The following is a 24571-nucleotide window of genomic DNA, read 5'->3' on the forward strand; positions in this document are numbered from 1 at the left end:
AATGTTGAAATAGACCCGTTTCAATGTCATTTGTTAAAGATATTCTATTGGAGGCATTTGCTAAACTTGAGAGCAGATTTATAATCCTGCTAAAATGGGACAAAGATAAGGTTTCACATGGTAGCTGTTTTGGAAGGTTAAATCATTTGGGATCCAGGGAGAGCTAGCTAACTGAATACAGAATTGACTGCATGGTAGAAAACGAGGCATAACACAATAGACAATAGACAATAGGTGCAGGAGGAGGCCATTCGGCCCTTCGAGCCAGCACCACCATTCAATGTGATCATGGCTGATCATTCTCAATCAGTACCCCGTTCCTGCCTTCTCCCCATACCTCCTGACTCCGCTATCCTTAAGAGCTCTATCTAGCTCTCTCTCACAGAACTAGTGTGTGAACGGGAGATTGATGATCGGCATGGATTTATCTATTTGTTCATGGAATGTAGACATCGCTGCATTTACCCTGTATCCCTAACATCTCCTGAATAGAGGCAGCAGTTAAGAGTCGAGTTAAGAAATGGCTGTCTGGAGGCCACGTCAATGGCAGATTTTGCTGGAGGACATCAGTTATCCCAGAGTTATCATTGCCTGGAACAACTTTATTAAAGCAATTAATCTACCAACATTAATTGAGCATTATTAACAATTTCTGATTTGGAAATGGACATTCATATCAAACTATTATATACCACTGGTCACACCTAGCTTTTAACAGCGAAAACATACAAACTCCACACAGACAGGTCTCAGTCTACCAGCTGCACAACTGTGCTGCTCTAAGAAGGTGGCTTTTGGCATACAGGTCTTCATCGATCAGGGAATAAAGTATAGAAGCTGGGACATTATGTTGGTGAGGCCGTTTCTTGGAGTATTGTGTTCAGTTTCGGTCACCCAGCTATAGGAAATATGCCATAGAGAAGATTTACAAGGATGTTTCACGGACTCGAGGGCCTAAGCTATTGGGAGAGGTTGGGCAAGCTCGGAGTTTATTCCTTGGAACGTAGGAAGCTGAGGGGTGATCCTACAGCGGTATATAAAATTACAACGGGAATAGATAGGGTGAATGTACAGAGGTTTTTTCCCCCAAAGTCGGGGAATCAAGAATTAGAGGGCATAGATTTAGGGGAGTATAAAAATGTTAATGGAACCTCAGGGGCAACTTTTTCCACTGGTTGAGACTGGTAGAATAAGAACTTTTAAAATGCATTTGAATAGATAAGTGAAAAGGTTTAAAGGGATATGAGCTCAACATAAGTAAATGGGATGAACATAGATGGGGCATCTTGGTTGGCATGGCCAAATAGGGCCGAACACCTATTCCAGAGATGTCATTGCAGAGAGTAAAATCCCAGATCTTTCAATTATTTGATTTTTGGTCTCTGGATGGTACTCCAGCAACATAAGCACTCTGCTACTGCACCTTTTCAGAGATACAGTCTTGTGTGCAAGATCTGTTCTGGCTTGCCTATATCACCTGACGATATTTGCAATGCCCTGCTGCTAGTTTTGACCTTAACTTGTAAAGATTTTTTTTAAACTAGTTTTAAACAGTGGCCTTTAACAGATTTTTATGAATGTCCATTCCCAAATCAGAAATTGTTAATAATATTCAATTAATGTTGGTGTGATTAACTGCTTTAATAATCCTACAGATGCATTGTTGCAGTATACTAGCCATCTATTCTGCAATCAAAAACAGATAAAAACATCAATGAATCACATATTCACTTAGACTGCACCTGGCTGGTGAAATTGGCAGATTAATGTGCCGCCATGCCTTGGGTTTGTGTCTCAAGAGGCATCACCTTCACCTTTCTTTGTCTGGGGGGAGGGGCATCAAGCGGGAAAAGCATTATTTCTATTCCACGTCTGTCCCACATAACTGATGGATTGATTCAAATTGATGTGATTGATCACGATGCACTGATCACGAATATAAATGTATTTTGCCAGGGAAAGGTGATCGTTTAGCTGATCACCTCCACTCAGTCCGCCTAAACCTACCTGATCTCCGGTTGCTCAACACTTTAACTCCCCCTCACATTCCCACACTGACCTTTCTGTCTTGGGCCTCCTCCATTGCCAGAGCGAGGCCCAGAGCAAATTGGAAGAACAGCACCTCATATTTTGCTTTGGTAGCTTACACCCCAGTGGTATGAACATTGACTTCTCTAACTTCAGGTAGCCCTTGCTTTCCCTCTATCTCCATCCCCTCCCACTTCCCAGTTCTCCAACCAGTCTTACTATCTCCGACGACATTTTATCTCTGTACCGCGCACTCAGTCTGACGAAGGGTCACTCAGTCTGACATCAGTCTGACGAAGGGTCTCGACTCGAAACATCACCCATTCCTTTCCAGAAATGCTGCCTGTCCCGCTGAGTTACTCCAGCATTTTGTGTCCATCTTCAATATATTTTGCCAACTATGCTTTCAGGAAGAGGGAAGGGTTAAAATAATTTGTATCTCAGGAATGTTGTCACACATATATTACCATGATAACTATATCATAACAGAAAGACTGACAGACTTCAAAAACACAGACAATCCTCGATAGACATAATCTTTTTGTGGTTAGAAGAGTAAATATCATGCTTCAAAAGCAGACTCAAAATAGCACTGCTGGCAGATCAGTCTCCGGCTGCACTTAAGATATACACGTCCACTTTCAACATATGCTGTAGACTTCTAGATGGTCTCAGGACTAACCATTTTTATTTCAAATTTTCCCCATCTGTGATGTTTGCTTTTTGTTTTATCCCTAAATTATAATGAAAAATTATGTTATTCAGACCACAATAAATTATTCATAAGCAAAGTCCCTCTGTTTCATTAACAGAGTAAGAAGGGATCCATACAAAGATTCTTTTTTCACTTCATAATCTGTGTTTGTCTGCTCTACTCAGTCAACCATGCACATGCCTGAGTTTACCCTTTTAAATACAAGTTCAAACACTTTTCAGAGTTTGAATATTCAACACAAGCTTGCTTTAATTAGTTAAAACAAGTCAATCAAGTGCAGGGCAACCTTCTGGGAACATCTCAAATTCTCATTACTTGCTTAACCTATCCCAGTCAATTTTCAGCATCTGTCTTGAAGGAAATCCTTTGAGAAGGTCTTAATAATGATGATTGGATACTTGGCCCAGTTCAGAAGCCTGCACAAAGGGCCAGGTCTTAAATTTAAAATGTCTAACCACTGAGTTAAGTGACCCTAGGGCATTACACAATTACTTTAGGGTAGTGTGCAGCCCAATCTATATATCAGAAGGACCACGAAAGTCAATTAAATATTCCCTTGCATGGTACCATCATAACATGAACAATGAAACAAAACTAAATGATACCGACTCTTTGAACACGTGACATGTTTTTATTTTAAAAAATAGCGGCCTGCATTTTGTAGCAGTTGTGAAGGTAATACTCCCTGTTTTCCACTTACTATCCCATGAAATTTACGGTAACTTCACAGTTTCCAAGCATTTCTAATTTATTGCACACACTGAAGCTGCTGTTGGTTCCAGCTGTGTGTTTTGTATGCTCCATTGTAATCAAGAGAAATCAGCTGAATTGACAAAAATTTCAACAGTTTACAATAGGCACAGCAGTAGAGTGGTCTGAAAATGCTACCCTGTTTGTTTACGATGCACAAGCAGGGTTTTAACTGCATGCTTAGCCAGAATTATTGCTTAGCCTTCTCTCCAGCTCTTAAAAACAAAACGTAAGGTAAGTGGTGATATAAATGTTTTAAATGTATTTTACTACAAATATCTGTGCTTTAAATATTTGAGCTAACCTCTTTCTAATATTTCAGTATCTGTCTCGGCAGTTCGATGAGACTGCCGACATGAGAGAAAGACGGAGATCACCAGACCCCTGCAGGAAGTTTTCTTCTCAGTCAGTGGAAAGCACAACTATTTGGCCGCTGACCATAAATTCTCGGCCAACAAAGGTAGAGCTGCTGGAGGAGCTCAGCAGGATAGGCAGCATCAATGGAGGGAAATGGGCAGTCAAAGTTTCAGATTAAAATCCTTCATCAGGTCTGGAAATGTCCACCCCAGATGAACAATCTCAACCCGAAATTTCCGACTGTCCATTTCCCTCCCTAGGTGCTGCCTAACCCACTGGGCTCCTCCACCAGTTTCCATTCTTTTCTCCAGATCTCCATTATTTGCAATCTCTTTTGATTCCCAAGCCAAGATCAACTTCCAATAGAACAAAAATCAAATGTATTTACCCCATTATGTGAAAATCAAATATTTTTATAAGATGGTGTTGCCGTACAATAGCAAAATATATCAGAAAATTAAATGTTCAGAGATTTCATAATTGGTCAAAGCACAATAATTCTAGAGCAATCCTAATAAATTCAAAACTTGAAGGCTGAAAAAAACCTGGATCATTATTATAGCGATTTCCAGCAGATCTATGGCAGTGATCGGAGAAGTGTAGCTCATACATTATACACTGCCATTCATGAACAAAAAATGAGCACAGGGGTTTCTGAAATCCGTTTCTCATAAATTATATATCAGTGACTTTATTTACCTTTACATATAGCTTCAAATAAGATTCAGCTCACACAATGAAAAACTTGTCCTGGAGTTTTAAATAATGCAAGTCACTGTTTTAAAAAATGATATCAGCAACTATGTTTTCAGATTTCAGGGCAGGCAGGGAATAACCCCATGCTGTGAAGTAAAATGACAGCTTAGGGCAGAACAATATAGTATCTCTCCATCACTCGTGGTCACCTCTGCTCTGGGTGCTCCTCCGTGCTAATGAGGTAAAGGACATAATTGTATTGAAATTAATGCAATACATTATTCCAAATATATATTTTATCCATAAATTTGCACTTATACAATACAGAATGTACAACAGTCAAATGTTGTACCAAGCATGTCGTTATATTTGCTTTCAATATTTACATCAATATGCCATCATTTTATTATTCCAAATGTTCTAGCAGTGAGAAGTTTGACAGGTTATTACACAAGGCACAGCCTTTTGATGAACAGTGGTATGAGGGTCCTACGCCTTCCCCATGGAGCCTTTGTAGTTGGTGTACCGAGCTCATGGGAGTCTCTCAGCAGGCAATCCTGTATCTTGGAATGTGCCAGCCTGCTGTTTTTAATTTTCCTTTACAATGGAAGACCAGCAAGTTTCTGGCAGTCCATTTTACATTTTTCACCAAGTACATGATGTTATAACATTAGTCATTGTTGGTCTTAGTATACAGACCACTGAATATTTTTCAAGATCTCTTGGCAAATACACACTCCAGCAGAAATGCCCATAACATAACCATTTCAACAGACTGAAGTCAACAGGGGTCTAATAAGTGTGCAAAGGGCAATGATGTTGGCTTCCCAACTTCTTAACATTGTGGTTAAATGTCATCTGATGGCTATTCCATCTCTTCTTCATAATTCTGGTTTCATCCTTTATGAATCTGCTCCATCACCAGGGTTGGTTCACTAATTCCACTCTCACTCCCACCCTTCATGGCTGTTTGCTCCTTCATTCACCCTTCTTTCAACTTCTAAGTTCCCTTCCAAAGAAGCTTGCCATCTTTCTTCCAGCTAAAAAGCTCATGCCGGTATTCTATTACAAGCCCCCTTTTTTTTCTCCTGCCATGCCTGAATTGACTGGAAATTGTTGTGATGACAAGTATTTGGCACCACACTTTTCATGACACTAAAGGTGCAATCTTCCCGTGTGCATTTCCAGATTTTAGTTTCAACATCATCACTTCAGTAACCAAACTTGGTCAACTCTCAACGATGTTGCTCTGAGACGCCGTCTACTGTAACCCACATGATTAATCCCCGAACAGGGACATTTCCTGCTTCTCTTCAAACAATCCTTTTTTAAAGTTCTCTAGTTTGCAATGGGATCTCCATCTCTTATTAGTCATCCATCAAGATCCCAAGTATTTTAAAATTAATCTCATGCATGGAGACTGCGTAGGATGTCGAAAGGAAAACAAATTCACCCACGGAATGAATCCAATTAAGGCTTTATTTTAATGCTTCACTCCTATAATTTTGGTTTTCCTCCCCCACATTCTAAATTCCTCCTCAATTCTCCTAAAAAAGGCGAGTTGTACTGATGCATATTTCCACCAACATTCAATATACTTCAGTGCCCGATGACTCACATTATTTGCATGTGCCTCAAACGCAGTCGCAGTTAACAAGAATGGTTCACAGATTAACCCATTTTAGGTGTGATATGATATCCATAGGTACTCACTTTTTAGTAGTATCCAATGGACTGCAATAAAGGAATGGGAATCCCAGTTGTTTTGTCTCAACCTGGCATGGGAATGCTAAAACCAATTATAGCTGCCTCCATCAGCCTAACGATCAGAGAACAGACATAAAAAGGGTATTCTACATAGCTCTTCTGCTTGCCGCCTACACCAAATCCTCATTGATGCTTCAAGCCTGTTTCAATGGTTTTTATTCGGACTTTAAGCACAAAGAGAACAGCTGGGCTCTCAAAACAGTACCAGCATTCCGTTCTCTACCCACAGTCATGCATTCGTCCTTCTTCAAATCTTATTGCACTTTGCTTAAAATCAGTAAACTGATGCCGCATCTTCTTTCTGCAACAACACATTTCATTCCATTATAGGTTAGTGCCAAATAACTCTTCTAAATCTTCTTATGCAGAGTGACAATTTGAAAATAAGAATTCTACAACAACGAATTCCCACCAGAAGCAGAGACCTTTACTCATTCATATGACAAACTCCCTTATTATTTTAGAAATTAAACCTGGATTAAATCTCCTCTCGTACCCTAGCGAAAGTGGTTTTAATGACTTACTTACTTTAAAGCTATAGATTTCCATCTATGCATCATCATGATGAATCCAGGGAATATTCTCTGTGAATGATGTACAACAGGGCATCCATAATTGCACATGGTATTCTGTGTCCCAATCTCTGCTTCACACAAATTTATCACTGCTTTATTACTAAGCACCATAGCTCTATTTCCAAAACCAATTATTGTTCTTTCCATGGCTTTATCTGTCTCACTCTCATTTTCAATACATGATCTACTTGCTCTCTTTGATCTTTCTACTTATCTACCTTTCAGTATCTTTCTATTTAGTTTTTACTCATATTCCTTGCATTACCTCAGGCAATCTCTAATGTTTACTGTTACGACACACACACACAGATGTCAGAAAAGGTATGGCCAAGCAGGAGAAATTGCCTTCTCTGCAGCTGCATCTGGATAATATAAATTACAGTAACTATGACTGATGATTTAGGTGCCTTGAGAAAGGTAGTGATTTTCTGTTGTACAAGATTATGATCGTTCTACTGATTTACTGCTAAAATACCGCAGCATTATTGCAGGTCCTGTCACATGATCTGTGCACCTTCAGATTCACCATGATTGAGCTGGTGATACCCTTTGCCCTTTAGAGATGAAGAACTATTTAATCTTCAAACGGCATTGCAAAGCTGCAAATCTGACAGCAAGGAATCTCTCCATCCTATCTCCAAAAGTAATTTTGAGCTGAGGATGAGCATTTTGTGCAAGGAAAATGATAACACATCCACTTGGGACTGCAAAGTAATCGTATGCTTGTTTACGGTGATATCATTTGGCCCCCTAACATGATCGCCTTTAATGTAATTGTACTAATACCTGTGATCAGCAGTTCATTATACTCGATAAACGTACTTTATATCATATATATATATATATCATGTATATCATTAGATTTTGTGGAAGTTATTATGCACAAGATGTTGAAGGCCATAGGGAAGATGACTCTGAAACAACTGATTCACAGCATCCCCGGAAATGTCCAACTATATAGATGACTCACTGTACAGATTTATTAACCCCTGGTACGATGCGTTGCCATAATCTCATTTTAGGAGACACAAAGAACTGTAGATGCTGGAATTTTGAGAAAAACACAATTGCTGGATTTGGATATATATGAAATGCAAGAACAAAAACATTGAACTTCAAAAAGACCACAATCTATTAAAACATATAAGATATCCGGGATTGCTCAATTAGATTCCCAAATAATAATCACTACTAGATAATAATTAGCCTATTGTTAAAGAATCAGTTTTCTTTCATGGTGCAAAAGGCAAAGGGGAATACTCAGAAGGGTATATGCTTAGAAATCCATTTGCATATGGAAATATGCACCGGCAAAGGTAGATTGTCCTGTTGCTGTGGATGTGCAATTTTCATCCATTGAGCAGGAACAGGAGAATTGCTAATTAATGTCCTTTCTCCCATCAACGCACAATAACTTCTGGAGTTCCACATATAAGCTTGAACAAAACTCTGTGAATTAGCGTTATGACTGCAGGAGATAATCCTTGAAATCAGCATTGGACAACTTTGAAGGTTGGAGAGTGTCTCTTTGAATAGTTTAGTTTAATTTAGAGATACAGTGCGGAAACAGGCCCTTCGGCCCCCCTAGTCTGCGCCGACCAGCGATCCCTGCACATTAACACTATGTTACACACACTAGGGACAATTTCTAATTTTTACCAAGCCAATTAACCGGAGCTCTTGGCGAAAATCCATGCAGGTCACGGGGAGAACATACAAACTCCGTACAGCCACGCACCTGTAGTCAGGATCAAACCTGGGTCTCTGGTGCTGTAAGGCAGCAACTCTACTGCTGCACCACTGTGCTGCACTAGATGATTGCAGAGACATGAGTGCAGGCACTCTATTTCAGATATGCATGCCTAGATCCCAGTGGAAAAGATGTAGGTTAGACAGAACACCATGCACGTTCAGGCCCCCAGGCGGCCAAAGGTCTGAGTGAAGGTGTAAGGAGGTGGTAGACGACAAAGAGCTCATTGCCATTTATGATGCCCTCGTGACTCGGTCCCAATGTCTGAAAAACATGCAATGGCATTATATGTATGATTATACATAGTGGAAGCAGCACTAAATTGCATCTGTTTGGGATAGCGATCACAGTTCCATAAGTGTTAATAGACACAAAATGCTGGAGTAACTCAGCGGGACAGGCAGCATCTCTGGATAGAAGGAATGGGTGACTTTTTGGATCGAGACAAGTGTTAAGATTGTTTTGAGCACGGATAAGTCTGGATCTGGCAGGAAAGTACTAAATTAGAGAAAGGCAATTAGTTCATGCGATTAGTTCAGGACAGGTACAATGTATAAAATTCAGGACAAGTCACAGAGAGGAGAGGTATCAAGGGCGATGGGCTAATTGTGGGCAAATGGGACAAAGTTAGATGACGCATCTTGGTTGGAATGGACGAGTTGGGCTGAATTGCCAGTTTCCATGCTGTATAGCTCTATGTTTGTGAGCTATTCTACTAACTCTTCTACTTTATTCCACTAACTACTAGTCATTCTACTAACGCTTCTATTAACTCTTGCATTCCACTCTACTAACTCGTGCACACTTAGCTCATCTACATACTAAAACTCTCGGTTGTTTGTTTGTTTGTTCCTGATCTACAGCCAAAACGGTACACAATAGCTCGACAATTTTAGGCCCACCTTACTCACCGTCATCCCTTTGGTGTTAATGGAAGAAGTTTCATTGAAATCAATGTTATATTTTTAAAGTTATTCACATTTTAAAGTTTAAATCTATCTCCTAGGGAAGGGGGAGGGAGGGAGGGATGGATGGGGGTGGAGGGGGGAGAATAAGAGGGGTTGAAGGGGATGAAGTGGAAGGGAGGGGAAGGGAAGGAGAAGGGGAGGGGGAGGGGAGGGGCAAGGGGTGGAGGGAGGAGGGGAAGGGGTGGAGGGGGAGGGGGGGAGGGGAGGGGGTGAGGGGGGAGTGCTGCACCAATGCAGGAGAGGTTTGGGCCCAACGGGTCCACATGGTTTAGTGTCTTACAAAAACCTTCAATCTTTCTACTTTTACTGGTACATCATATTTACACACATTGCAGCAGACCGGTTAACACACTTATTGCTCCCTCACAGAAAGTACAAGCAACAGACTGGATAGGCTGTACAGATCCCAAGGGTGAGCCGCCTTGTGGAGGGGATTCATACATTTATCCTGCCTGCAGGTTCAGCAGGCAGTGAAGAAAGCCAATGGAATGTTGGCCTTCATAACAAGGGGAGTTGAGTATAGGAGCAAAGAGGTCCTTCTGCAGTTGTACAAGGCCCTAGTGAGACTACATCTGGACTATTGTGTGCAGTTTTGGTCTCCAAACATGAGGAAAGACATTCTTGCTATTGAAGGAGTGCAGCGTAGGTTCACGAGGTTAATTCCCGGAATGGCGGGACTGACGTATGTTGAAAGACTGGAGCGACTGGGCCTGTATACTCTGGAATTTAGAAGGATGAGAGGAGATCTTATTGAAACATATAAGATCATTAAGGGATTGGACACGCTAGAGGCAGAAAACATGTTCCTGATGTTGGGGGAGTCCCGAACCAGGGGCCACAGTTTAAGAATGAGTAGGCCATTTAGAACAGAGATGAGGAAGAACTTTTTCACTTAGAGAGTTGTGAAGCTGTGGAATTCTCTGCCTCAGAAGGCAGTGGAGGCCAATTCTCTGGATGCTTTCAAGAGAGAGTTAGATAGAGCTCTTAATGATAACGGAGTCAGGGGATATGGGGAGAAGGCACGAACGGGGTACTGATTGTGCATGATCAGCCATGATCACAGTGAATGGCGGTGCTGGCTCGAAGGGCCGAATGGCCTACTGCACCTATTGTCTATTGACTTGCAGCAAGACCATGCAGTCTGAAGCCTGGGCTGCTCAGCCAGAATTGAATTCAGTTCACCCTTCACAGCTGTACAACTAATCTCCATCAGCCTGGCAATGGCCGCAAGATGAACTCTGTGAAGAGGAATAAGGATAGGTAAACAACGCCGATGACACACTAAGGTAATTCACAGGGTGATTGCTCATTGAATGTATGGCTGTGGTCTTGATTGGAAGTATAAAAATATTTCTCACATTGAATGATTTAATTCTGATCACATGATTGGTGGGATGATCAATACAATATAACCGTTGTCATCGGAGATTAATGTTTCTCAATGCACATAAAACCTAAAGTCACACATAGGTACAGTATATCATCCCCTGAACTCCGCATACCCAACGATCTAGGTAAATATGTGTTGCCAAGCGGAGGAAACATTTTGATGAATCATCTTTACTCGTTGAGTATAAAGCATCCATCTCAATGCAGCTTTATACTGCAAACTACATTACGTGGCATGCACCAAACGCTGCTGTGTGAAAAGATCTGAAAGTTACGTATTTCTCGGCAACCATTACTTTATTTCCATAGAAAGAGCAGGCCAGCCACAAATTCCTATCTGCAGCTCTGCCTGCAGAAAGCGGCATGGTGCAGAAAATCTAGCCTTCAGATGCATTCCTACTCAGTTTGGTGATGGAGGAGCACGGTTCCATGCAGAGCCCAGTAAAATGAGACTTCCTATCCTGAGCCCTTTATACCCGACCACTCCTGCTTGCTCTGTGCGATAGTCATTCCACTCTTGAACAGTAGAAGCAGAATCAGAATCTGACTGCAGCAATGGAGATTTAGCTGTTCGGGCCAAGGGAATCAAGGGATATGGGGAAAAAGCCGGAACAGGGTACTGATTTTGGATGATCAGCCATGATCATATTGAATGGTGGTGCTGGCTCGAAGGGCCAAATGGCCTACTCCTGCACCTAATTTGTATGTTTCTATAGTTTTTATCGGAAGTAAAAAGGGTTCACATCAAAAATGCTCTGAAACCTCCAGGGGGGTTTGCTGTTTCAAAGTTCACTGACTCCATTGATTTTTGCTCTTACCAACACCCTGACAAACCTGTAAATAACAGGTAATCTCTTTATATGTGTGTGGGGATGCATCCTTCTTTTCAGATATTCTGAGTTCATTACACATGCATGAATTTATTTCACAGGACATGCATCAATTGTGCATTGTACTATGATGGATAGAATGGTCTGCATGCTTCTAGTTTTATGAGCTAAGGAACAAGCTGTAAAGTACCAAAAAGATTTCCTATTTATCATATCATATCATATCATATCATATATATACAGCCGGAAACAGGCCTTTTCGGCCCACCAAGTCCATGCCGCCCAGCGATCCCCGTGCATTAACACTATCCTACACCCACTAGGGACAATTTTTTTTACATTTACCCAGCCAATTAACCTACATTTGATTTCACAAATCTATTAATTTATTTTCTGGCTTCTCGATTTATGAATAAGTATACCGATTTGATATTTTAAGCAAACTGGAGAAAGAATTTCAACACCTGATTCCTTTGATTCTCCAACCTGCAATTATTTAGATAACAACAATTCCTCAAATAGAGAAGCCGTGAATTTACCAATAACTTGCAAACTGCTGGATACATCATCAGCATTAGGACTGTAGAATGAAAGAAATAGCTTCACAAGGATGTGTCTACCAATCCAAGAGCCACAGAAAACAATTATCCATGCACTATGCTCCTTTTGTCTGCTCACATTGCCACTCTGAGTACACACAACTCTCAATCTACTTAATTCTCATCATTAAAGATCACCAAAGTATATTTTGCATTTCAATATTTTGGGAAATTCTCGCAAGTTTCATTATTTTAATTATACTGTGCTGTTCTTTTGAAAACAACGCGGGAGTTGCCTTCTGGGCTTGCAAGGTGAACAATCAATACAAGTTCTCTATCCTGATTGCCCTTCATTGCTTTCAATTTTAAAAAAATGATTTGGGTTGAGCTACAAAGCATTTTGACAAGTGCAGCTTTGATTTATAAAATGCTGGTAATCGTAACTCTACCCAAAAGGAGTATGCCAGTATCACGACATGTGATATTGAATAGACACGGCATTTTGTTAACTCTTCCTTTCAGTGGTCTTTTGCAACAATGCTTCTCAGCAATTGAATATGAGAAATTATAAACATAAGGACATGAGAATTAGCAGTGGCGGTAGGCATCCACCCTTTGATCCTTCTCCACCAATCATTAAGATCATGTTGATCTTCTACCTCAGTATCATTTTCCAGTAACATCCCCATATCCCTCCATTCCCTTAATGAGTTAGTGACCCAGGATGATTTGATAGACTTCTCTTCCTTTGCCCTGGCATTCAGCCTCCTTGCATGCTTCTGAACACTGGCTTCAAATTTCAGATTTTATAAACATTACGTTTTGCCATCTGCCATTTTGCTTTCCATCATTATTGTATCTAAATTGTATGTCTTTTTGGTATCTATCTAAATCAACCAAGTTGGTGGTATAGCAGATAGCTCTGTGAATTCAGGTGCTATTTGCATGGAATTTGCTCATTCTCTCTGTGGTTATGTGGGTTTCTCCCAGGTGATCTGGTTTCTCCCACATACCAAAGATAGGGTGGTAAGTTAGTTGGCTATATTAATTTGCCCCTAGCGAAGGGTGGCAAATAAATCATGGGAAGGAGGAGTTGATTAGATCACATGGAGGCTAATTGGGGAATGGGAATGAATTTCAGAATGCTCTGAAATCTGGCATAGACTTTGTAAGAAGTTGTAACGACGACAAGTCGTTTAACTTCATATAAAGTTCTGTATTAGCTATAAGCTTTGGAGACCGCAGAGAAAGAGTCCCACATTCACAAGCATCTCGATTGTTCTAATATCTTATCAATAAAGCTACGTCCACGCATGTGCAAAACACATACCACAGGATGTCAGTCTGAAGATCCAGCCTGGATCAGGAATATAGTGGCTGATCGACATCCTCCTTCTTTAGCACATGCCTCATAAAATAAAGCAAACATGCATGCAAGCAATATGGCGAAGCTTATAAAAAAAACTGAATATACTGCTTAACAATCTAACAACTATATCAAAGCAAAGCAAACCAAAGCAATATCCGCACCAACGGTCATGTATAAAAACATTAAGTCATTAGTCTTTGTATCTGGGATTTGGTTTGCAGACCCATCCTGCCCGAGTTTTGTAGGGCCCTTCAGTGGTACTTCTCACCGGAGATGCCACCACCGGCACGAGCTTTACAGGCAATTTCTCTATCGGTACCAGATTAACAGGTGACTTTTCCATGGGTGGTTCCTCCACTGCCAGCAACGTCACCGGTGGTTCTTCCGCAGGTGCTGACACGGGCACCTGATTCCAAAGCTGTTCACGGTCCACTGTCATGTGTGGCATCGCCAGTGTGAAGTACCCCTGAAGGGCCTAATTCTGTTCCTATCACGTGACCTTATGTCATACAGAATTAGGCCATTCAAGAATTAGCCCATCAAGTCTACTCCGCCATTCAATCATGGCTGATCTATCACTCCCTTCTAGCCCCATTCTCTGACCTTGTCCTCATAACCCCTGACACCTATACTAATCAAGAATCTATCTATCTCTGCTTTAAAAATACCCATTGACTTGGCCTCCACAGCCTTCTGTGGCAAAGAATTGCACAGATTTGCCACCCTCTGTGCATGGTTATGCTTCTATGTCTTAAAGAATAGCCCTCAGCTAGTATCACCGTTGTGCAAGATCACAGACTGGAGTAATGAATTTTAACTTATACTCAAGGAACTGTTGTTTCCAGCCAGATTGTGTGTGGTATGGCAGCCTGTCTAATGATTTTTTTACAGCAAGCTTACGTTGTGCATTTGGAGTTGACTTTTCTGTGTAAATTTTAGCCAGATTGCCAGGTCAACTGCTTGGTAGAAATGGATGATAATAACTTGATCCTCTCACTGTGCTCATCACGTCAGTGATTAGCGGAGCCATGTTGATTAGAAACAAGCAGCCTGGGTCAGCTCACTCTCTCAAGGTGAAAGGCTAAATGATGTGATGTTCATAAAACTAATATCATCGACATCTTTATTTCATTTTCATTTCTGGAGTATTTCAGTAATTGCAGAATTCCAGTATCTCACTACACTACACACTACACGGACATTAAAATAGTTACTGCACCCTTCATATAATTACTTTTGGTCTGGGCTTACCAGGATTTTGGCTGTGTAGAGAGGCTATTAAAAGGAAGTATTCCAGATAATTTTCAGGTATCTGTGATCAATTTTCCAATAATCACCCAGGAACTGACTGTAAGTACAGAACATAAAAATGGGCCCACTTAATCATTCATTAAAATTGTAGGGATTGTTCAACATATAGTAACATACAGGGGTCAAATTATATATTAGAACAAGATCTGAACACTGAATTATTTTGGATTTTGCCACATCAAAAGTAAACAGATCAATCTCTGTCTCTGGAAATGAATAACTATGGTGCCAATTGCAAGCCAATTCATAAGCTATGTACATCCAAGTTTATTAAAAGCATGACCAAATACTTTAGCTACTTCTGAACACTGGCTTCAAGTTTCAGATTTTATAATCGTTATGTTTTGACATCTGCCATTTTGCTTTCCATCATTATTGTACCTAAATTGTGCGTCTTTTTGATATGAACCTAAATAGTGGAGCAGACTTCTTCTATGCCAGTCCCTCAGATTGAGGATGACTTAACGTTACTCTAGTTTTGTGAGTTCCGTGATGGATAATGAGGTGATCATGGAGACCTAGGTAGGGCAAGTGGTAGCTAATGAGACGGTTGGATGGGCAGTTTGTGTTCTGCTCCCTCCATCACTTTAGCAGAGCTTCTATGTGTTCCCGATTCAAGGTTCTCCATACCATCCCAAATCCTCCTTCGCAACTTTGAGCGGTCATAAGAAGAGATTCCCAGGAATCAATGGAGATGTTACATCCCTTCAGAGGATTTGGAACAGATCTTTTCATCTGTTCAGTTCAGTTTTGTTTAGTGTCACGCAACAAAAGCTTTTCACTAACCAGCAGAGGAAAGACAATACATGAGTCTGAAGAAGGGTCTCGACCCGAAACATCATCCATTCCTTCTCTCCCGAGATGCTGCCTGACCTGCTGAGTTACTCCAGCATTTTGTGAATAAATACCTTCGATTTGTACCAGCATCTGCAGTTATTTTCTTATACTTACAATACATGATCACAATCGATCCATTTACAGTGTATAGATACATGATAAGGGAATAACGTTTAGTGCAAGGTAAAGCCAGCAAAGTCCGATCAAGAATAGTCCGAGGGTCACTAAAGTGGTAGATAACAGTTCAGGACTGCTCTCTGGTTGTGGAAGGATCTTGATTCCTATACCCAGGGAAAAAGACTCTGTGCGTTAACCTTATCTATTCCCTTCATGATTTTATATACTATTATAAAATCCTCCCTCAGCCGCTTGTGATCAAGAAATAAATCTTCTCTGCATCCTTTCCAGCTCAATAGCATATTCCCTGTAGAAAAGTAACCAAAAATGAACAAAATTTTCCAAATGCATCTTACCAATATCTTGTACAACTGTAACATGATGTCCTGACTCCTGTACAGAATTCCCCGAGCAATGAAGACCAACATGCCAAAAGCCTTCTTTACCAACCTGTCTAAATGCGAAGCCACTTTCAGGGAGCTATGTACTTGTACTCCTAGACCCTTCTGCTCCTTAACACTTCTCATGGCTCTACTGTTAACAGAGAAGGTCCTTCCTTGATTTGACTTCCCAAAATGCAATACCTAACACTTATTTCAATTAAACTCTGGTGTTGGGCATGCAAACAACATGGCCTGCCCATTCTAGCCAACTGAGCGGATCTAGGGCCTCAATATTGAGGATATTGGCTTAATAGGTATAACTGATTTTGGTTTCCTTATTCTTCCAGTGAATAGGGATAATTGTATGAAGACAGTATCAGTGGTATTTCTCCAGCACCTTGAGATGGCTACTGTAGGTAGCTCAGCTCTCAGAAATGCTTAGGAACTGACAGCCTGCAACATTTATTTAGGGTGGAGAAAGGAAATCAAATACAATGATTAAGACTTATCCACCCACAATAATTATTAAATCACTCTATCGTTTATTAAATCATTAAATCGTATATTTAATCGTTCATCAGTAACTAGGAATATTTCACTGAGTTGCAAAAGGAAGAACAGTTATTTCTTTAAACCTTTGCGTTCCTCTCAGTAATAGAAATTTATTCCATCTCTGTGAGGTGCCAAAAGCTTTACTAGCTCACCTTGCCAACCTCTGAATTTTACAATGCAATGATAAATTGCACAAACTATTTCTGCCATTATGTCTAAATAAATCAGTAATCCAGAGGCTGCACTAACAATCTAAAGACACATTTTCAAATGTCACTGTAGCAGCTGCTGCATTTAATAATTTGGCATTAGAAAAAACACTGGTCATGTGTGGCAATGACTACAAAACTACCAGATTGTTGTAAAGATTCATTAGGTTCACAGACGTCACTCAAGGGAAGAAACCTGGCATGCATAATTAGGATTACAGACCCACCAAAATGAATGATTCTGAAATGGCCTAGTAAGCTACCCAGTTCAAAGGCAACTAGGATAGAGAATGAACAGAGGCCTTTCCAGCAGATTATTGATTCCAATCTATGAATAAATACAATAATTTTAGAACTGCATCTCCATACAATGTTGTATACATTTCCAATATTACTCACAACTTAAATTTCAGCAGTGAATGAGCATTTTCCAAAACAAAATCTAATTTTTCATTTGAATGTATCGCTGCTACCTGACAGCCCTGGGTCATTTTCTTATCTGGTAGCTTTGTAAAAGGAAAAAAATACTTTCAAAAACATAATCACATTTTTTTCATTATGAGAGGAATTTGTCACGAGAATACATGTGCTCCTCAAGGCGTGTTCAATTTACTGCATTGTCTGTGGCTTTGGTGCAAATTTCTGAGCAATCTTATTGCTTGGAGACCATGTTCACTAAGAGTTGCCTAAACCCCGTGATGTGGCATGTTCACCCAGCAAACTGACTAAACATTCCCTCTTGAAGTTGGAGTGGATTTGCACCTTTGTCTCAAATCAAACGGCCAATGTTCCCCTAAAAACTCTCCGCTAAAATTGATATTGTACTGAGAATTGAACAAGTAATATCTTACCACCTACCAGAAAACAAAACTTTACTCCCAACAATTCTCTTTGCACAGAGATGTCATTTTTAGACATTTGTGATTTGTGGCAAAATTTAATGAATGCAATGTTTTATTCATGTAAAATCACAAATAAAGTCACGTGATTAGTTAAAATGATAGCGGATGCCAATTATCTTTCTTAAAATACTTCTCCAAGTGTTTCCTTCCAATAGCCCACTGACAGTCAGCATTCACCTGCACATCCCCTCAGGAATTCTGTCGCACCGGCTGAGCATAATTCGTGACTACAGCTGGTGACGCAAACAGGGGAAAATCTATTCTGCCTTTCTAATCCTGGAACCAAGAAAAGCTTATCTGAAGACAGTTGGGAGGCAGATTCTATTCTTAGACTTTAATTTCACTGCACATCATAACCAGATTTTCCAGCACAGTACAGCAAGCACTTTTAGCTCATCTCCTTTTAACCAGCTCAGCAGTCAGAAGAATTAATCCACGGCAAGAGAATGCAAAAAAGTTCAGGCAAAAGAGTAAAAAAAAACAACACAGTGGTCTTTGGGAATGTCTTGACCAGATGTTTCGGAAAAAAAACAGCATTTATTATTGATTCTGCTTCCTCTTCACTAAATAATGCTTATCCCTGAACACAGCACTGTGTAGCTTGAGTAATCAGTGACCAGGAAAATTCTCATGAAAACCTATTAAGGACAGCCATTATTCAGTCTGCAATCAGTTCTTCACTTAATAATGGACAGAATTGAATCCAATTCATTTATATTCAAATAGTGAGTGAAATGCAAGCAAAGATTATGGAGAATTTACATTAAGAAATTATCCCATAATTAATTTATTACGGTAAAAAATTAAAAAAGACTCCGAGACCCACAGTAGAAATGCATTACAATGCAATGTAACTGCACTTCAACTGCAGTGAAAGCCAGTATTCACGTCTGTACCACACAGGTGGTGACTTTCACATGAGACACAGACTTCAGTATACTTCTGGCCTACAAAATATAAATTTGCGCTATCTACCCATCTGGGGGATAAAAGCACCATGTAGCCTGGTGGTGTGTAGAAAACTTTTAATCTATAGATTTATGGTTAAAAAAAGGAGTAACTAGAATCAGTGAAAGCCATTATCATTCTAGGATCTTATCCATGCAGAAAATTGGTAAGTACGGAGCCGAAGGTAGAATAATCCAGAAATGTTGCTTTTTTTTTCAAAATCATGTCGCCTTAAACTGCAGAAAATTATAACATCTCCTTCAAAACACAAGGTCAACCCTGGACCTTTAAGAAGTGTAAATAGCATGACAATGCCCTGGTTGCTTCATTACTAAAAGGGCAATTAAAGTGTGTGGATTAAAATCTTCACATAAAATCTGGGCTATGCAATGCTGAGGAATATTGGTTGAAGCATACTTTCCTAGATTTTAGTAGTACTTCAAGATCTAGGATATATTGGACTTCAATAATGTTATTATGCAGTGAATTCAACCGGCTGCTAAGATATTCCCAAATGAATTAAGACACTACAATATCTGACATGATAACATTACTTCTGACAGAACAGCTGCAGTTTTTTTAAACCAAAGTCACAAATCCTACACAGCAAAGGAGAGGATAGGTATAGAGCAGGTACACGGATAGGATAGGGTTAGGGGGAATATTCATTTCGTTTATTGCTGTCACATGTACCGAGGTACAGTGAAAAGCCTTTTTGTTGTGTGCTATTCAGTCAGCGAAAATACTATAAAAAAAGACTATCAAGCCGTCCAAAGTGTACAGATGCTGGATAAAAGGTGTAGCGTTTAATGCATGATAAAGACCTGTAGTCTATGAATTAAAGCCTGACGTAGGTGTCTTTCTTATCCAGGTGTTCCAGGGATGAATGTCGAGCCAGGGAGATGGCATCAGCCATGTACCTGTTGTGGCAGTAAGTGAACTGCAGTGGATCAAGGTTGCTTGGCAGGCTGGATTTAATTTGTTCCATAACCAGCCTCTCAAAGCACTTCATGATGGTGAATGTCAAGGCCACTGGATGGTAGTCATGAAAAATATGATCGGGGGTATGGGGAGAAGGCAGGAACGGGGTATTGATTGTGAATGATCAGCCATGATCACATTGAATGGCGGTGCTGGCTCAAAGGGCCGAATGGCCTACTCCTGCACTTATTGTCTATAAATGGGACTGGCATAGATGGGGCATCATGGTCAACATGGACGAGTTAGGCCAAAGGACTTGTTTCCTATTGTGTTACTCTATGACTCTATATGTACGTCCTTCTGATTGTCCAAACAGGCACACCTGCATACTCTGCCACCGGGCCATTTCTATTTATCACTAGGCGTATCAGTCAATCTCTCGCTTTTTTAAAATTTTATTCATGAAACTTGACAGGAATATAAGGTCAAGAAAAGACAGAAAAATATTTGAAAAATCACAACAGTTGTTCAAATTTTACCTTGTTTATTTTTATAACATAAGCATGACATTTTGAGTTCATTATTCACTTGGAATGTGCTGCATGCTGAAGGAAGAGTGCTAAAAAAGCATCAAACAGTAATGTTTTTTCTTGTATTTCATTAGCATTGAATTAGATCAAGGCTTAATTATTTTTTCTTTAGGTTAATTGCAACTGACATGAAATATTCTGTGATGAAGAAATCATCTTTTTTCCAGATAATACTATTTGGTATCTTCTAAACGTGTCCCCAAACAGCAATGATCACAAACTAAAAAGCAGGCATGTTCCCTCTCCCCTGACTCTCAGTCTGAAGAAGGATCTCGACCCAGAAACATCACCTATTCCTCTATTCCTTTTCTATAGAGATGCTGCCTGACCCGCTGAGTTACTCCTGTTTTTGGTCTCTATCTAAAGCAGGTATGGATGGCATACCCAGGCTGGAGTACGGAAAGTCAGGGTCCCTCCCTGTTCACTATCCATTAAATAACACTGAAAGTTGCAAAGTCAATGTCAGCAGGGAACCACTTGCAAATGCCTGCAATGCTTTCCAGTCACAAGGCTTGCTGATCATTTCTACCGGAGCTCACAAATGAAGCGCCGTTGGATAAGAGCAGGATGTTTAGCTTGTCCAGCCTGTCTCAAGAAAGACAGCATAAGAGGAATCGAGGGTCTCGACCCGAAACATCACCCATTCCTTCTCTCCCGAGATGCTGCCTGACCTGCTGAGTTACTCCAGCATTTTGTGAATAAATCAAGAAAGACAGCGGTGGCCACTCAGCCATTTTATTCTGCCTTGGGTCTGCCAGCCTATGAAAACATTAGATGCTGGAGGAAGAGTGAAAACAAATCTCCTCATTTAAACATATGTAAGCAAGCTCCAGTTCTCCAGAAAGATAACTCAAGGATTTAAGGGATACTTAATCTTTCCTGCTGCCATAAGATCAGCCTATTTGTTAAACATCCTGCAATTGAGCCAATGGCATTGTACTGATGTAGAAAGACAAAAAAATTTTTTTAAAGTGACACAACAGAACTGAAATCTAAGCAAAACAGCATTGCATTCTCAATAATTTACAGACACTGGGCTTTTTGTTACAACCACATATGACAAAAATCCCACATTGCACATTTCCAAAAGCTTTTTCTGGTTTTATTTTTTGTCCTGACCAAGATAGATGTTCATCTGTGGTTCACTGGTAGTACACTTATCTCAAAGGCACGAGGTCATGGATTCAATTCACACACCAGAAACATGAATGTGGGCTGACACTTCAGTGAATGCTGCACTGTTAGAAGTACACATCCATTATTCAAAAGAAACCACAGGAAATCTCGGAGTTTCCTGGTAAAATGTATCCTCGACCAACTCCTGAATGGCAAATCTAATCATTTATTCCAATACTATTTATGGAGCTAGCCATAGGCAAATTGGTTGTCAAGTGTCCTGCTTTGCAGCACAGGCTGCTCTTCAAAAGTAATAAAGTTGAAATTTTAGAGTCCCTAAAAAAGGGTGCTAAATAAATGCTGGTCCGATTATTAAAAAATCATGGAAAATATTTGGAACTAAATATAATAGAAATAATTTTATTGATTTCAACTCAATTTCACGCCTTCCCGCGGTATGATAAAATACAGTATTCATCGCAGTGTATTTGCAGTTGAATGCATTTACATTTACACACTTCAGTACATTTTGTTGGTACTAATTATTTGAGTTGACAGGGTTGAAGGGACTTGTATTCGGTGAGAAAGATCGATTGCTGGCTCACTGTAATCCTTCAATTGTGTAATGTGATGTTTAGTTCAAGAATCCAACAGACCTTGCCAGCTGTATATTCAAAACATTCCCCAAGGATATAAAGGGCAAGGCCCAGGAGATGCACTGAAAATACTGCTGAAAAAGAATGAAAATAAATTGGAAATTTGCATTTGGAAATGAGGATCAAAAATGTTGATTTTAAGCTGGTTAAGGAACTAGGACTTGTAACAGAATTATTTAACAAAACAAACATTTTCCAATCAACTGCTGGACCAAACAGATCAGGAGAAGAATAAAGATTTATTGCTGTGTGTTTAACAATTTTAACAGTTATTTTCTGGATATATATGATAAAAATATTCTACACTCAAGAAATTAAAATGTTAAAAGGTACATTATATGTCCACGGTCAACTTCATCAGACTACAAATGTGAAGTAGAATATTGAAATTATTCCTGAAAGATTATAACAGTAACATTATGAGCCGGAGGCAATCCGCAGTAGCACAGAGATAAAAGATTGGATACAGGATCACAGTCAAGCCGACAAAACACATATAACTGGTTGAGTTGAGCTGAACGATGACAGTCCTGTAGTTATACATTCACGGAGTCCTACAGCATGGAAACAGGCCATTCATCCCAGCTCATCCATGCCGACCAGCAGAGAACCTGGAGGATGGCTGTCAACCATTCTCAATTCACCACTTCTCAGAAAACCATTTCTACTGAGCCATACACGCAAGTCCAAAATGTGTAAGAAGGAACTACAGATGCAGGTTTACACTACAGATAGACACAAAATGCTGGAGTAACTCAGCGGATCAGGCAACATCTCTGGAGAAAAGGAATAGGTAAACGTTTTGGGTCAAGACCCCTCATCATACTGGCAGTTAGGGAGTGGGAAACTAGAGGTATGGGAAGGTACCAGACATGTAATCAAGTGTCGATGCATTTTCTTTCCTACTCTAACTTTGGAAACATCACTTTGCAATGCTGCGGAGAGGATCTAGATCCATTTAACATCCAACCCCACATATTTAAAATGGATTTGCCTGCTGTCAGCACAATAATCCCATTCATTAAATGCTATTGCTGACCCTGTGGAAAAAAGGGCAAATGCAGGTAAATGTTCAACTTACTATATGCTGTTTTACTTAAATGTTTTTAAGCCATGTCCACTTTTTTAAATTATTTTATTTATTTAAATCTATTTGAATGGCTTTTTAATTATCTCCAACTATGAGAGACATTTTAAAAGCAATCAAAAAGCCTCATGATACACCACCCAAATCCTATTCACATCTTGGAGCTCGCTCAGCCTTGTGGAACTGGCACTGGAAGTGGAGCAGGCTGTTTGATCGGCTGTCCGCAATCAGAGCTTCAGGCAGATGAGCTTCACAGACGGCAAATCCGGGCAGCAGGGAGAATCCAGCACTAGCCAGCCCAATGTCACCTACCCAGACATAGGGCTCTAACAAGTAGATGTTATCAGAATGACAGCCTAGAGCCCCAAGATCTTGCCTTACTTCATTGCAACTCATAATAGCTTTTTATGCCGTGGAAGCAACAAAGGTTTTGAAACAATATGTACAGTATGCAGAGAAATGAACAGCAGTAGAGGGGAAATAAAAGAAAATGACAGGATTTTCCATCTCTTTCACTGCCCAATTAATACCCATTTCTCCTCTCATCCATTCCCGCAGAGGGCAACTCATCTCAGAGGTTGTTTCAGACCAGTGGACATACATTTAAGGTAAGCAACAAGGGGTTAAGAGGTGTTTGGAGGTGATTTTTTTTCACTCAGAGATTATTCTAATCTGAACAGACTAGCTGAAGTGGTGTTGGAGGCAAGTACTCTCATTACATTTAAACATCACTTGAATCACCATGGCAAGGTAGGCTATGGATCAAGTGCTGATGAATGGGATTAGTATAATAAGTATTTGGTGGTTAGCATGGATATGATGGGCCAAAGGATCTGTTTTTCTACTCTATGATGCTATGCGTCTAACTCCTTGAGTTATGTCCTCCACCATCCTCTGCAGGTTTTGGGTCATTAGAGTTTCAAAGCTATATCGAGGTGACTATAATATCACCACAAAATCTAATCCATTTCTCAACTGAAATTAGCAGATTCAGGGGTCAGTAATAAGAATTTTGATTAATTTTCTTCACTTAAGTCTAGAGCACAGGAACCAACTGTGCTTCCTCTGGTTGTGATTAACTAATGTAGTGTGGATTTAGAGCGCAATCTGTGCCCTTATTTGTCTCCATGGCGCTGCAATTATAATCTTAATACAGATGAATATTGGGGAAGTTTAACCAGGGCAATCAGCATATGTCACAGTACCAGC

General features: G+C 40.1%; 1 protein-coding gene across 13 annotated transcripts in view; it reads right to left on the reverse strand.

The window, feature by feature from the left end:
* The window catches only part of LOC144602333 (serine/threonine-protein kinase BRSK2), a 702099-nt gene that overhangs the window by 559542 nt on the left and 117986 nt on the right, over positions 1 to 24571 (reverse strand). The window lies entirely within an intron of this gene.

This window comes from Rhinoraja longicauda, chromosome 18 (genome assembly GCF_053455715.1).
Source record: "Rhinoraja longicauda isolate Sanriku21f chromosome 18, sRhiLon1.1, whole genome shotgun sequence".
Taxonomy (NCBI): domain Eukaryota; kingdom Metazoa; phylum Chordata; class Chondrichthyes; order Rajiformes; family Arhynchobatidae; genus Rhinoraja; species Rhinoraja longicauda.